The sequence below is a fragment of the Opisthocomus hoazin genome, chromosome 5, assembly GCF_030867145.1.
Source record: "Opisthocomus hoazin isolate bOpiHoa1 chromosome 5, bOpiHoa1.hap1, whole genome shotgun sequence".
Taxonomy (NCBI): Eukaryota; Metazoa; Chordata; class Aves; order Opisthocomiformes; family Opisthocomidae; genus Opisthocomus; species Opisthocomus hoazin.
The window spans coordinates 65,837,978-65,851,039 of record NC_134418.1 but is presented as its reverse complement, the minus strand read 5'-3'; the positions used below and the strand labels follow the sequence as shown (position 1 = coordinate 65,851,039).

Sequence of the window (13,062 nt, the reverse complement as noted above, 5' to 3'; positions counted from 1 at the left end):
GTAATGGCTGTGTTAATGAACTGATCTGACACTGCCCAGGTTCTTATGAAACAACCAAGCCCTGTATAACTGGATTTAATTACAGTTGCTGATGAACATATTATTTTCCTCAGAATTTTTCTTCACGCAAAGCCCACAGAAAACAGCAGCATCCCTAGTTTATTTTTTCTTTAACATTATCAGGGATGATTAAATAGATTGTGCCTACATGTGGTTTGCTGTTTGAAGATCAAAATCCAAAACTCAGTCTAGGTATCCACATTGTGATAAGTTACATTAATTGGTACCTCAATTACATTTTTATTCCTCAACTAGGTGAGCATAATGTTTTTCTTCCAAACAGACTTTAAGTCTTAAATCACAGAAATGCTTGAGGCAAAGCAGACACAAATTTGAAGACAGGAGGAAGGGTGAAAGGAAGGGAAGGAGGAAGCATTAACTTCTGGAAGATGTTTATGGGAATTTGTCCTTACCTACCTCATTTGCTTCATAACTCTTCTTGTTGGGAATTAGAAGAAAGAAGGATTGATCACAGAATAGCAACTGGAATGAAAAGACCAACATGGAGACTTAGTCTTTCCTATGACTACAGAAGAGGGAAGGTGATCATGGAATACAGTGTTCCCAGTTTTAAAGGGCAGGGAGGGGTGGGACATGTTTCCTCTAGAAGTGAGGTTATAAAAAGTTGCTTGTTTGTAGCAAGAGAGAGAACTTGGAGTGAAGCAGAACTCCTGTCTTGAAAGGGAAGGGGGAAAGGAAAGAAATACTGGGAAGGGCTATATTCGTTTTCAGCCTTTCGGTAAGTAACAATGGATTTGGCACCATTAAATCTGGCCATTGACTGCTTTGCAGGAGTTACCTGTGTCGGCAGCTCACCCTGTGCTTTGCATGGAGAATACTGAGAATACTCTTGAACTGTGGCCAGCTGCAAACTGGCCAGACAAGACTGGTCTGGTGCAGTTATTAGTGTACCCTTTCTTATTCTCCAGGTGAGGTCAACCACAAGGTGAACAGGTTAGTTCCCTGATCAACCATGCACACTGCCTGCCTCTCCTAAAGCCCAAGGTAGAGGATCACGCAGTTTCACACCTCCCAGGAATATTTATGAGGCAGGGGGAAAACAACAAGGCAGGCAATCACAGTGTCACTGATCTGTTTACCAGTGGGTAAAGGTATCTGAGAAGCTGACATACCAGCAAGCATGGGAATGCTCACACTCAGTGCCTTCAAAGGAAGTTACAAAGCATCGATGCATGTCATAGCAAGCAAGGTTTCAGCTCAGGGCTGCAGCACCAAGAACTGCAGGGGATTGCTTAATATTCAGTGAGCATATGCCTAAAAAGTCAGTGCACATGCTATCTGAATTTCAGAATCCTGCTGCGCATCAATGAACTTGCTTAGGCTTCATCAGGGTCCATTTACATTGTGGATAACAGATTTGGGAGGAAAACTGGTATATGATGCAAAGCGCAAAAGAAAAGGCAAAAAGTTGCTTTTCTGGACATCCGTCAAGACAATACCTGAGCAAATTTTCAATAAAACACCTCTGAAAATTTCCATCCATGTCCCAAATCTTCCCAGAAGAACTTCTGAAATTATTCAGGACACACATGAATATTTCTCTACATTTTAGCGACTGAGGCAGGGGCTTTCAATGTTTATTCCAGGCAAGCAGCAGATTAACTGCCTTCAGCTGAAAGCCTGCCAGCTGACAACCCCTCCGCACGCACATGGCATTTGATGTCTGCCATTTTAATATTTTGGTATTTTTGTGAGAGACATTGTCCTGAAAGGTCACCACTTGCCTCGGCAGTTGGCTGGCTGCCATTCAGGCTTGGGAAGCTTAGCTCCACAGCTGTCATCAAAAATGACCATTTTCACAGCAAAGTTTCAGGGAAGCTATGAATTTCTGACAGTATACGAGGGAAAAAAGGAGACAAGAGGAAGGAAAGAGAAGCTCCAAAATCACCTTTCACTTGCTACAATGAAGACAGGCAGTTCTACATACACATCTGTAAGATGAGGCTGAAATATTGCAAAAGCAGCTTATAAACAGCAGATTGACCAAACATACCTCTGTTATAGCAGCATTATCAAGCGGGTTAATAACACAAACATGTTTAGCCTTCTCTGCGCAGCAAACACCACAATATATATACTCCCTCCCTAGTCACTTCATGCAATCACCTGTTAACTGTGATACTGACATTTTCACATGGCTCATAAAAAGCTCAGAGTACCACAATGGTCCCTAAGAAATAACAAAACCTGTAAATAAAGCAAGAAACGTGATATGGCAACGCAAACAAACCAGGTACAGCCTGTATTGCTAGTGCAATTATCTGACATATATACTTGGTACTGATCACAGGCTGTTTTCAATAAGCAGATTTCATTCACACTACAGTAAATTCACAAGCCATAAACCGAACAGGACAACAGCACTACAGAAGCTTTGAATCACAAAGGAGAATAAAAAACAAAAGTTGCTGTTTCTTCAGTGCTATGAGACCAAAAAATAATAACAAACACCAATTCTCTTCCTTAAAGTACCACAGCAACACTGAAAAACCTTCAACTCCGCTCCTTCCCAACCAACTTACTAACCTGCCTCCATGCCACATAGCAGATAAAGATCACTTTCATGTATAGACAGAGTGGTGAAAAACATGCATCGCTCACCATGCTACGTTCATTGTTCTTATCAGGTCAGATGCAGACTTACTGGTGCCCCTTATGATGACTATTTGTTTGCACTTAGCGTAATAAGGTACTGCTGAGTTTCTTAATGAGAAGTCCAGGTCTGCATTTATGAATTTTTGAAGAAAAGATTCCAGGTGAAAAATACCATGGCAGATTTCTCTCCTATGCATTCACGAGCCATCTGTTACCGCTGAAGCATCGTTCTCGCTGTGTATCTATCTAATATTACCTAATCTAAGCAGAAAACCATCTCTCTAGAAGTACCTCCTGCATTTGCTTGGCTTCTCCCCTCACAAAGCGGCAAGCAGACGTCCAAAAAAACAACAAACACAACTGCAAATTATTTGTTCCGGAAAGCTTTCATGTATCCCTTTCCCTCAGTAGCTCGTCCACTGAAAGCCAGAACAATTCTGCAGAGAAGCTTTCCCCATCAGGATGTTTTCAGCTTTCATCTCTCTGCTTTTTCAAGCAGAACACTGAGGTAGAAACCCTAATTAGCAATCTGAAAGCACCACACAGGCAAGGAATACTTACATTTGCAACTGTATTTGTGATATTTGCGCACTGATCCAGCGACTGGTGATTACAAAGAAAAGAAAGAGCTTTTTAGGCTGCCTTTTAAGCCTCGCAGCAGTGAAAAGGAGGCTGTTATCTGAAAGCTACTCATTTTCTATATGCTGTGCTCTACTTGCTTCCCATGTGCATACAACACAGCTGCCAGATTTAATAACCATGTCAGCCTGCTTTCCCCATAAAGCAGCAGAGAGATGACAGGATGAAGATGAAGTAGCCAGCACGTTAATCTGTAGTTATGGCTGTGCTAAGCCTTGAATGAATGTCACAGTTTTATTGCCCTTGAAGAAAAAAAAATAAAACAAATCAACACTATTTGTGGGAAAAAATGTGCAAAAGGATTTCAGAAACGTTAATCCATACTCGCCTCAGTGACATTAAAGTACATTAAAGAAATTGTTCCTTCTTTTCTCAGTTAACAAACCATAAGATTGAGTTAATTCTTTTTTACTACATCCTCATCTTTCAGAATACATTTTTCCTAGCAGTGCATGCTTGTACCCCAAAAGAACAAAACCATTAAACGACCAGTTAGTCGAGCTTCACTCCTCTCCGGTTCCTCTCTGGAAGGAAGTATTTCCATACCTGTCTGTTTGTGCTGACTTCTTTCAGGGAAAAAACAAAAAAGTTAATAACAAAGGGGGAAAATTCTCATTTACCATTTAAATTCTCCCACGCACAGTGGTTCCTAGAGCACTGGACTTTAGTATCTGATGTGGTCAGTTCACTGCCAAGGTGGAGCATTGCCGTACCTCCAGCTGCAAAACCAGTTCCATGGGAGGGAAGGGTGGCCAGAGTTTACATGACAAGAGAAGGTGCCAGTCATGCAATCAAAACCAACAAATTAAAAAGAAACCCAGAAACGTTCAGCTGAATTTGCAACAGTGTGGGGATGCCGCAGAGATCACACGACATCTGTGCACGTCTCTTTCTCTCTCATTTATATTCCCTTCACTTCCCTTGGAGGCACCTGTCTCAGCGGGGAGTGGTTTCTGTGGAAACTATGGACAGTTGGTTTTCCCCTCAGAGAAACTGTTGCTATGGCAACCTTACATAATGTATATGGCCTAGATTCTTTTTTAAAATAATCTAACACTGAAATTCTCATTATAAAATTAGAGCTTATCTGTCTAAGGGCAAGAAATATAGTTATTTAAAAACTGCATTAGAAATGTAGGATAAAAAAAACCCAGATGGTATTATGAATTAAAGGAAAGCGTAGGGGGCACTGTCATTGCATCGCTCACAAAGACAAAATAATTTGTAAATTCCAGTAAACAAGGTCTATTATTTAGCATTTGTGGGAAGCGAGGAGGAAGGGAAGCATTTACTTGACATTAGGGCTCAATGTAGCAATCAATACTGCATCTGACAGCATGGAGATTTTTTCTGTGTGTTTTCCTTCCAGCAACCAGGACCTCATTTAATGACACAAGCCCAAACACTGCCTACATCTACCCTGTTCAAAAGTGAAATATCAGCTTCACCATCACTTATTCCACATTACGAAATCATGCTACACTAAAACTCGAGGAAGTGCCTGAAAGGAGCTGTACGAGTCGGTGAGGCACAGCGTGCAGTGGAGCAGAAGCAGAAAAGGCACACTGCTGTTCACACGACTTTCCTCCCTGCTCCGAGGAGACAAACCTGCCCACAGCTGCGGTGGGGAGGGCAGATCTGTCAGATCGTATGAGGGAGACGGGCAGGTTAGGGCCCGGTAATGGCGCTGGGCAGCGTGAGGGGGCTTTGCCTTCTAAGTCAGCAGCTGAAGACCTGCCTGGGTTGGCAATGACTTGAAGTGGTAGTCATGCCACAGCTGTTTTGTGACCTCTGTGAAATGGGTAGGTAGACATCTCCCCTCCCTCCGCTATCTGCAGCCACCCTTGCATATAACCCTCTTATCAGTAATACAAACCAGAAGTCAAATGGTTAAGAAGGCAAAGCTACCTGTTCAACTCTACACAAAATTGGTGATTTCAGTTTGAAAAATATTGTTGGAGAAACTTTAGTAAAACCCTACCTCTGAAGTATGTGTTGTGACTCAGTGGATCAAGATCTCTGCTGACCTGTCAGTCTAGCAACTTTTATTAGCATGAACTACATGGGAATGTACATGGGGACTGATTCTTCTTCTCGACTCCTGTTCAGAAGATGAAAAAGAGAGAGCACCCTGCCTAAAGAACATTTCCCCCAGACTCACGCAAGGTCCTCCTACGCGCCACAGTACAAAGGGACTCTTCAGGTGGGACAAAACAGGCTGGAAGCATTGCTTCAAACCCTACAGCATTTATGTTCCTTTCTTGCGTAGTGGAGACACTTTTACAAAGACGACTCAGGCTGCCTGAAGTGAGATGTTGTTTGGGATGTTACTTCTCCAAGCAGGTGTTCAATTACCAAGAGCAGGGTTTTGCAAAGAACCTGCTGGTGCCACAAGCGATGGGACATTTTCTAATACAAAATCCCTCAAAGGGGTTTCCCTGTATTGGGAAAAGTCTGACTTTTTAATTAAAGAAGAAAACTGCTCCATAAATTGCACTGAATACCCAAACTGACCTATACAGGAGATCAACTCTGACAATCACACAGAGCAGTATTTTGTCAGAGGCTATGCACACACGCCTTTTTGTCCGTGAAACTCAGGTGTTACATGAAGATGTGAAAGCATTAAACATTCTCTCTCTTTTACACAGAAAAACAAAGGAGATTTGGTGCATGGTGTTAACCTCCATTGGATCTGAAAAAGTTCAACACCACCAGGACACACTGTGCACCTTACATCACTGAAACTTTCATGATTTATCAGATATCACATTCCTAGTCAAACATTACACAGGAGTCAGGCCTCCCTGATGTTTGACTTCCGAACCCCGGGGCTCTCATGTTCTATCCACAGGACATACCAACCACAATGTGTTACAAACAATATTTTGCATTCTAAAACTAAAAAAAAATGGAAATTAGAAAATATTTTCAACAAAACATCTACATCCACTTCTGAATTAATCTTATACACAAAATTACACAATAATTAGACAATGTCTAGTGAAACATGTATTTAGTGGCCCTAGTAAAGACAATATACTCAAAAGAAAAGCACTAAAATGAAAAGATTCCTTAAGCAGATTAGAAAGCACTAAGCTGTCACTTAAACTCATGTAGTTCTGACATTTTTGCTGTGTAAAACCTTGAACTTCAAAGAGTACATTGCTCAGACAGCAACAAGGACAAACTCAAAAATGAATATTATAACAAGGTAAAGCAACGAAGTTAATAGCTTATTTTAAAAAAAGAAGCAAACATCTGACATAGAATGAGAAGGCTCAACTGCTTTTCACAGCGGTGTCAACTCTCCCACCATAGAAAAGCATAGCACAGCAAAAGCCAACACGGTTACACGGTTTCTGGACCAAGCTAAGTAACATCTAGCCAGCTCAGCGTGGAAGCAGCACGAACTTGGATCTCTCTCCATTTATTTCCATGTGTATTCAGTTCATGGGCAGTCGCAGCTTCCTCGAGCATAAGACAGGGTGTTTGGGCACCAACCTCAGGAGTGGGTATCTCACTAGCACCAGCGTACTTCCAGTAAGCTAACATACAGCACTTCTATTTCTTACCTTAAACTCTGCCTTTAGCTACCTGGGGAACCCAAGTTACTCAGATTCCTGATTACACTGTAAGGGACCTGGCTGAGATACTGCTGAACAGGCAGTTCAACTAACAAAAGAAAGATTTGCGTTCCCAGCAGGACTCAGACACACAGAGATGCAGCTGTAACCTGTGAACTTGCTGTTAGTTTCCTTCCAGCAGGGAGTTAGCCCACTCCAGGAGTCCAAGCTTCTCTTGACAGCCCAGGATCTGCAATAACGGTCTCTCAGTGAATAGACTTAGAAAAAAATGTAATTGAGCTGTTATGACCTGGACATTTTTTGGTGCATGTCACTGAACATGATAGCAATCCTACAGCCTACCATTCAGCTGACAAAGGCAGTCTTCCAGTGGTTATTTAAACTGGCATCCTCCCATTCCAGCAGTATTTATTATATGTTTTCCACATCTTTTCCCATGTCATTACATCAAGCCTATGAAAAAATACATTAGCAACACAATATTACATATGGCTTTGCTCAGAGATAGAAGTGTCAACAGAAAACCTTCCTACAATATTACATTACTTACTCCAGAAGAAATCTCTAGTTGACACACTACTTCATTTAACTCCATGCTAGTCTCTTACACAGACAACCTACTTGTATTTCCAGGGTATTGACTGCTCATCAGATTTATACTGCTTTTGATACTGTAATCTCTTTCCTCCCATGGTCCTATTACAGAGAAAAGGTCCTCCTTTCTGCCTACTTGGACTTACATACTTTGGATGAAGAAAAAAAAAATCTCAGCAGTAAATAAAGGGAGAGACAGATTCACAAAGAGGCACAGGCAGGGTGTCATTTCCCAACCACATGGTGCCTGGCAGTCTGCAGATCCCCCTGCCAAGAGTTCTGTGCTTAAGCAATCCACAGGAATGACACCCACAAAAACCAGCAGATTAGCACAGGGCTGCGTAAGTTAGCTACTGCAAAATGCTCAACGCTCTCCATGAACTTGGTATCCTCTGGGCTGCAAGAAAATGCCCACCCCCAACCGGGATTCACGCATACCCATTCTCTTAACTTCCCTTTCTCACAAAAGCTGACCGGGGAAGAGATGAGAGGCAATTACAGTACTCAAGAGATGACAGATTAGGGCTCAAATCTACTAGCAGCCAGATGAACGTTTAACCAGCATTCCCTGATTTAATCACATTTTTTTATGTAATTCCAAGGTAGGAATCCTCCTGAAGCTGCTGTCCTGACATTACTAAACAACAATGTGAGTGAGGGAGAGAACAAAGACCCCTGTGTAGCCTAGTAGCCAGGCTGTTGTTCAAGGCACTAACCTTGAAAGTCCAGTCTCTGCTTCAGTAATTGGCTGTTCATTAGGAGTAGAAGCAGGTTTCTGTGTCCTTGATGGCAGGAGCTATTTTGTTGGGGTTCAACATGTGCTTTCTGAGCTCTGCCAGACTGACCGCTTCAGAGAGGACAGGCATAGAGTGTCTTCTGTGAGGATCCTGACGAGTCTAGATATAAGGGAGATGCCCAGTTGCTCAGCCCCTGCTGCTGTTTAGCATCTCCAGACACCTGGGTTACGTGGCAGGTTCTGAAGACCTACATTTCCGCCTGAAGTGTTTAAGGTGACCATTAGGTGCTTAAGGCCATGTCTACAATGTAGGAGCAGGGCCACCTGAGCTGGCAGGGATCTGCATGCTGACTCATAAACCAGGAATGCTGGGGAGTCTGGTGCCTAAACACACAATCCAGCTCTGTGCACGGTCACTAATAACCCACAGTGCTGTGCAAAAGGCTGCACTCCATTGTGACTTTTCCAGACTGAGGGTTCCTGAACTCTACTCTTCCCCAGAGAGTAGGCAGGCCCTACATCTGGCCTCAGTCCCTGCACGGATCTGTCCTGAGTTCAGCCAAGGAAATAGTCATTATGGAGATTAAAACTAATCTGATTTCATCTAGCCTAGAACATGCAGGAAACAGATCAAAGGTGGATTTCTGCCTGGGTTTCTCATGGATTTCAATTTCAGTTAATGTTCCCAACTGCAGGCCTGCCTATTTCTTTCTGTGTTTTAGAAGCAGAAAACATTGCCAAAGCTCTGGCAGCCAGGCCAGAAAATTGTGACAAATAGTGTAAGCTGATCTGGCAGGCTTCATTAAGGGCAGATTAAACACTGCCAGTCCCCAAGGTTTTTGTGATACGATTGCATGACACAGCCAATGAACTAGTCACTCCCTAGGGTGAGAAGCAGAGATGATGTCCAACTGCCTGGAGAGTGGAACATAGACTGCTCTGTGAAATTACATGTTATGACAATGTAAGATGCAAAGCTCCATCTCTAAACAAGGTGCTTCACCTCAGATAAACCCTGTAAATAGCTAAATACAAGTCTATCTATTCCTAAGCAGGCTGAGCAGTGTAGAAAAAAATCAAGAGACCTGCAAAAGGCCAATGTAGCAACTCAACAGTCCATCCCAGTTAGGATGTCTTGCCTTTTTTCCTATGCAAAGTCCATAGCTCTCATCATTTAAGATTGTTTTTCTTCAAGAAATGTTTGAGAACGGTCCCCAATTCACTGGGTCAAGTATTATTATATCAAAATGTCAAGAACTCTCCGAGTTGTCTGTGCTCATGGTAAGGTTTTCTTGGACCTAAAAACAGCATCCTAGTTCTACTATCTACTTGTAACCTGACAATTTTCCTTGCTTTACAGGGTGGTGGATCTGTAAGTTTCTAATCACAAAGACTGCATGATAATATTTCCCTTTTTGATCCAAAATACTCCAAATGCTTTCAGATTTTCTCTTACTTCACCAGACCAAATAAACTGATCCTACTCGAACGTTGCCACTTCACATTGTGTTACTTGACTCTTTCTGGATCCATTCTATCCAAATGAAATGCATATGAAATCAAATGCTTCTAAACTGAAATTAAAAAAAAAAAAAACAAACAAAAAACAAAAAACAACTAAAACCCATAACATCAAAAGAAGAATGTTAGCCAGCAACCTTGATCTGATTTGTAGGTACAGAATAGACAGAGTAGAAAGAAGCTGCACTGGGTCTATACAGCTACAGCACAGGAGACTGCATTAAGGTCATGACAAACAGAAGAGTAAAATCTGTCATTGACCATCTGAAATTACAGAGTTCTAGCAGTGTAGAAGTGAAAGGTGAAAGCCTCATCTGTGCCTCACTACTTCATCCAGAAAGGCAGGAAATTCAGATGCATAACTGTTAACACTATAAATGAAAAGTAGGAAACAATTCTGCAAGCTTCCACAGAATGGAGGGTTTCTAATTCAGGCAGAAAATTATCTGAGTCTCCATATTTCTCTGCTAAGGTCTGGATTGTATCTATTGACATAAGTTTGGAGTAGAAAAAAAGTGTTTTTGAATTTGTCTCATGGCCAGAGAGCACTGCATCCAAGAGGCAGAGTACAGCTTTTTAGCCGTTTCATGGATTTAGAGCCACATGGAAGACCTTTTTTCAGCACTGCAGGTTCTGCCTTGAACAGCCATGAGTGACTTCACCCACATCTGGACACTTTTTAATAATGTTATATCTAGTAAAATCCTCTTGAACACAGTACATGCGGTCTCCTGTTTGCAGGGGTCTACCCTGCCTTTATTATTAAATAAAATTATTTCATTTGCTTACAGTTACTACAAGACAGCAGGTAAGAGAGACAGCATGTGGAACTGAGGTCTTGGTATACACACGGGAAGATGTACCTGTGAAAGGGAAGCCAACCACAGTTTTATTTGGAAAACAAATCAGCTGCTAGTAGCACAACTTGGTCCTTGCCTTGTCCACTTCCCTATTCTTCCTGCATTTTAGTACATCAATATCATCACCATAAACAGCATTCATGACTTCTCCATTTAGCCCTTTTAGCCGAGGGAGCTCAAAAAAGAACAAGAAATAATTACCTTTAGCTCTCCTGCTTCCTCAAGTCAGCATGGAGGTACTTTGTTGCCTGCTGTGACACCATTTATGCCCTAGAAGTTCTGAACTGAAATGGATGTCTCTGGACTTCAGGGACATCCAGAGAGAACTTTCCACAACCAGCACTACTTACTTGGAATGTCTTTATGTTTGTTAAATACAAGGAAACAAGTTAAAACACAAAAATCAAAATTATCCACCAGGAGAATTATATTCCAATGTGACTAATACATTCAGCTAGTTAGCCCTCTTTGTGGCTTTACCTCCAATTTAGAATGATGTGCGTAACTTAATGGGCGTGTGAGGGTTCCAAGTGGAATGGAAATCATGAAAGCACTTATTCAAAACACTTGCTAGCAATCTTTTCCAGCACTCCAGTCCAAATCAGCTATCAAATAGCTCAACCAATAGCTCAATCCACTCAAAGTGGATTACTTATAATTTAGGAACCACACACTATGCCATGTCTGAAAAAAATTAATTCCCAGAGACAATTAGAATGCTGCAAAAAATCACTGTGAATTAAGACAAAGATTGTTGGAAGAGGTAGGAAAGAGCTGCAATGACGTACATTAGCAGTATCTTTTCTCTCTTTCAGATTTTGCAAATGTCCTTTTCCATGCACATAAATTTCCTTGATTACTAGAAGCGAGAGTCCTCTGGCTTGGTGGGAAGGAATCAAAGGTGTGAGTCTGCTCCTACCATCATTTTCCCTAGGTAATAAAGAGATTTATTCAGTCAGATCTCAGATAATCCCAGTGCCTAGAACTAATCTTTTGACTGTAGAAGTTGCAAACTTCCTCCTGCTCCCAGGCTGAGCCTGAAATCAAGGAATAGAAAACAAACCCTTGGTTTTGCAGTATAATTCTCTCATATCCACCCCAGAAATGGGCTTCTGCCTTGACCTGCACAGCTTTTTTGGCAATATATCTCATTGTACCCTTCAGTCTGAAGCCAGAGAACTGAAAAGAACCACTACTTGTTTTGCCTTCTCCAAATACAGTTCTGCTGCAGCAGGTGACATCCATACGGGAAGCCTCAGTAGAAAAATTTGATAGTGTGTGGCTTTCAACTGCATCTTGGTTCCTGAAAGCAAGAAAATTTGGACTAAGTCCTGTGCTCATTGGCCTTTTGGTTACTTCTATGCTGAGCCTGAAAGCTCTTCATTGACTCATGTGTGCTGGCAGCCCAGAGGGCCAACCGTGTCCCGGGCTGCATCAAGAGAAGCGTGGCCAGCAGGTCGAGAGAGCTGATTCTGCCCCTCTACTCTCCTCTGGTGAGACCTCACCTGGAGTGCTGCGTTCAGCTCTAGAGCCCTCAGCACAAGAAGGACATGGAACTGTTGGAGCGGGTCCAAAGGAGGGCTACAAAAATGATCCAAGGGCTGGAGCACCTCTCCTATGAGGACAGGCTGAGAGAGTTGGGCTTGTTCAGCCTGGAGAAGAGAAGGCTGCGGGGAGACCTGATTGCAGCCTTTCAGTACTTAAAGGGAGCCTATAGGAAAGATGGGGACAATCTTTTTAACAGAGACAGCAGTGACAGGACGAGGGGTAATGGTTTTAAACTAAAACAGGGTAGGTTTAGGCTAGATAGAAGGAAGAAATTCTTTACAATGAGGGTTGTGAAACACTGGAACGGGTTGCCCAGAGAGGCAGTGGAGGCCCCATCCCTGGAAACATTCAAGACCAGGTTGGACAGGGCTCTGAGCAACCTGATCTAGTTAGCGGTGTCCCTGCTCGCTGCAGAGGGGTTGGACTAGATGACCTCTAGGGGCCCCTTCCAACCCAAAACGTTCTATGATTCTATGACTCCATAGGGTGCCTAACTCTGGTGCCTAAGCTTAACCTGTTAGGACCAAGCCCAATTTTTACAGGCACTGCAGTGCAGAACTTGAATTCTTTACGTAGATATTACACATCTAAAAGCAGAGCACTTGTATTATAGGATCTAAAGTTATTAGTCTGATTTCTAAGCTGATTCACAGTAGCATCTCTGTGTGTACAGAGGTACTTACTGTATTATCCAAGGCTACAAATGTTCCATCACAATCTTTGCACACACTGCGTGCAGCCATGTTCCTGCTTTCTCAGCTCAGATGTAGTATCACATGCATCTAAATATTTCTGTGCTAGGAATATTAGATCCAAAATGAGTCTGTGTTGCTTAAGAACATCATGTATCCCTTGTGTAAAATAAGTTTTCCAGGTTCTGCTACAATCAGCAGTATGCCCA

At 42.3% G+C, this 13,062-nt stretch overlaps 1 protein-coding gene across 7 annotated transcripts in view; it reads right to left on the bottom strand.

Moving 5' to 3' along the window:
• TRIM2 (tripartite motif containing 2) overlaps positions 1–13,062 on the bottom strand; it is a 120,381-nt gene that overhangs the window by 91,958 nt on the left and 15,361 nt on the right. For 2 of the 7 annotated variants that reach the window (XM_075421574.1, XM_075421578.1), the window contains exon 1: positions 3,936–4,197. The exons of 1 other annotated variant lie outside the window; for it this stretch is intronic. The gene's annotated coding sequence lies outside the window, so the exon portion shown is untranslated. Of the gene's footprint in view, positions 1–2,682; positions 2,933–3,237; positions 3,395–3,935; positions 4,198–13,062 lie in introns of those variants that run through there. 4 more of the 7 variants (XM_075421575.1, XM_075421587.1, XM_075421588.1 and 1 more) reach the window with 3 other exon arrangements.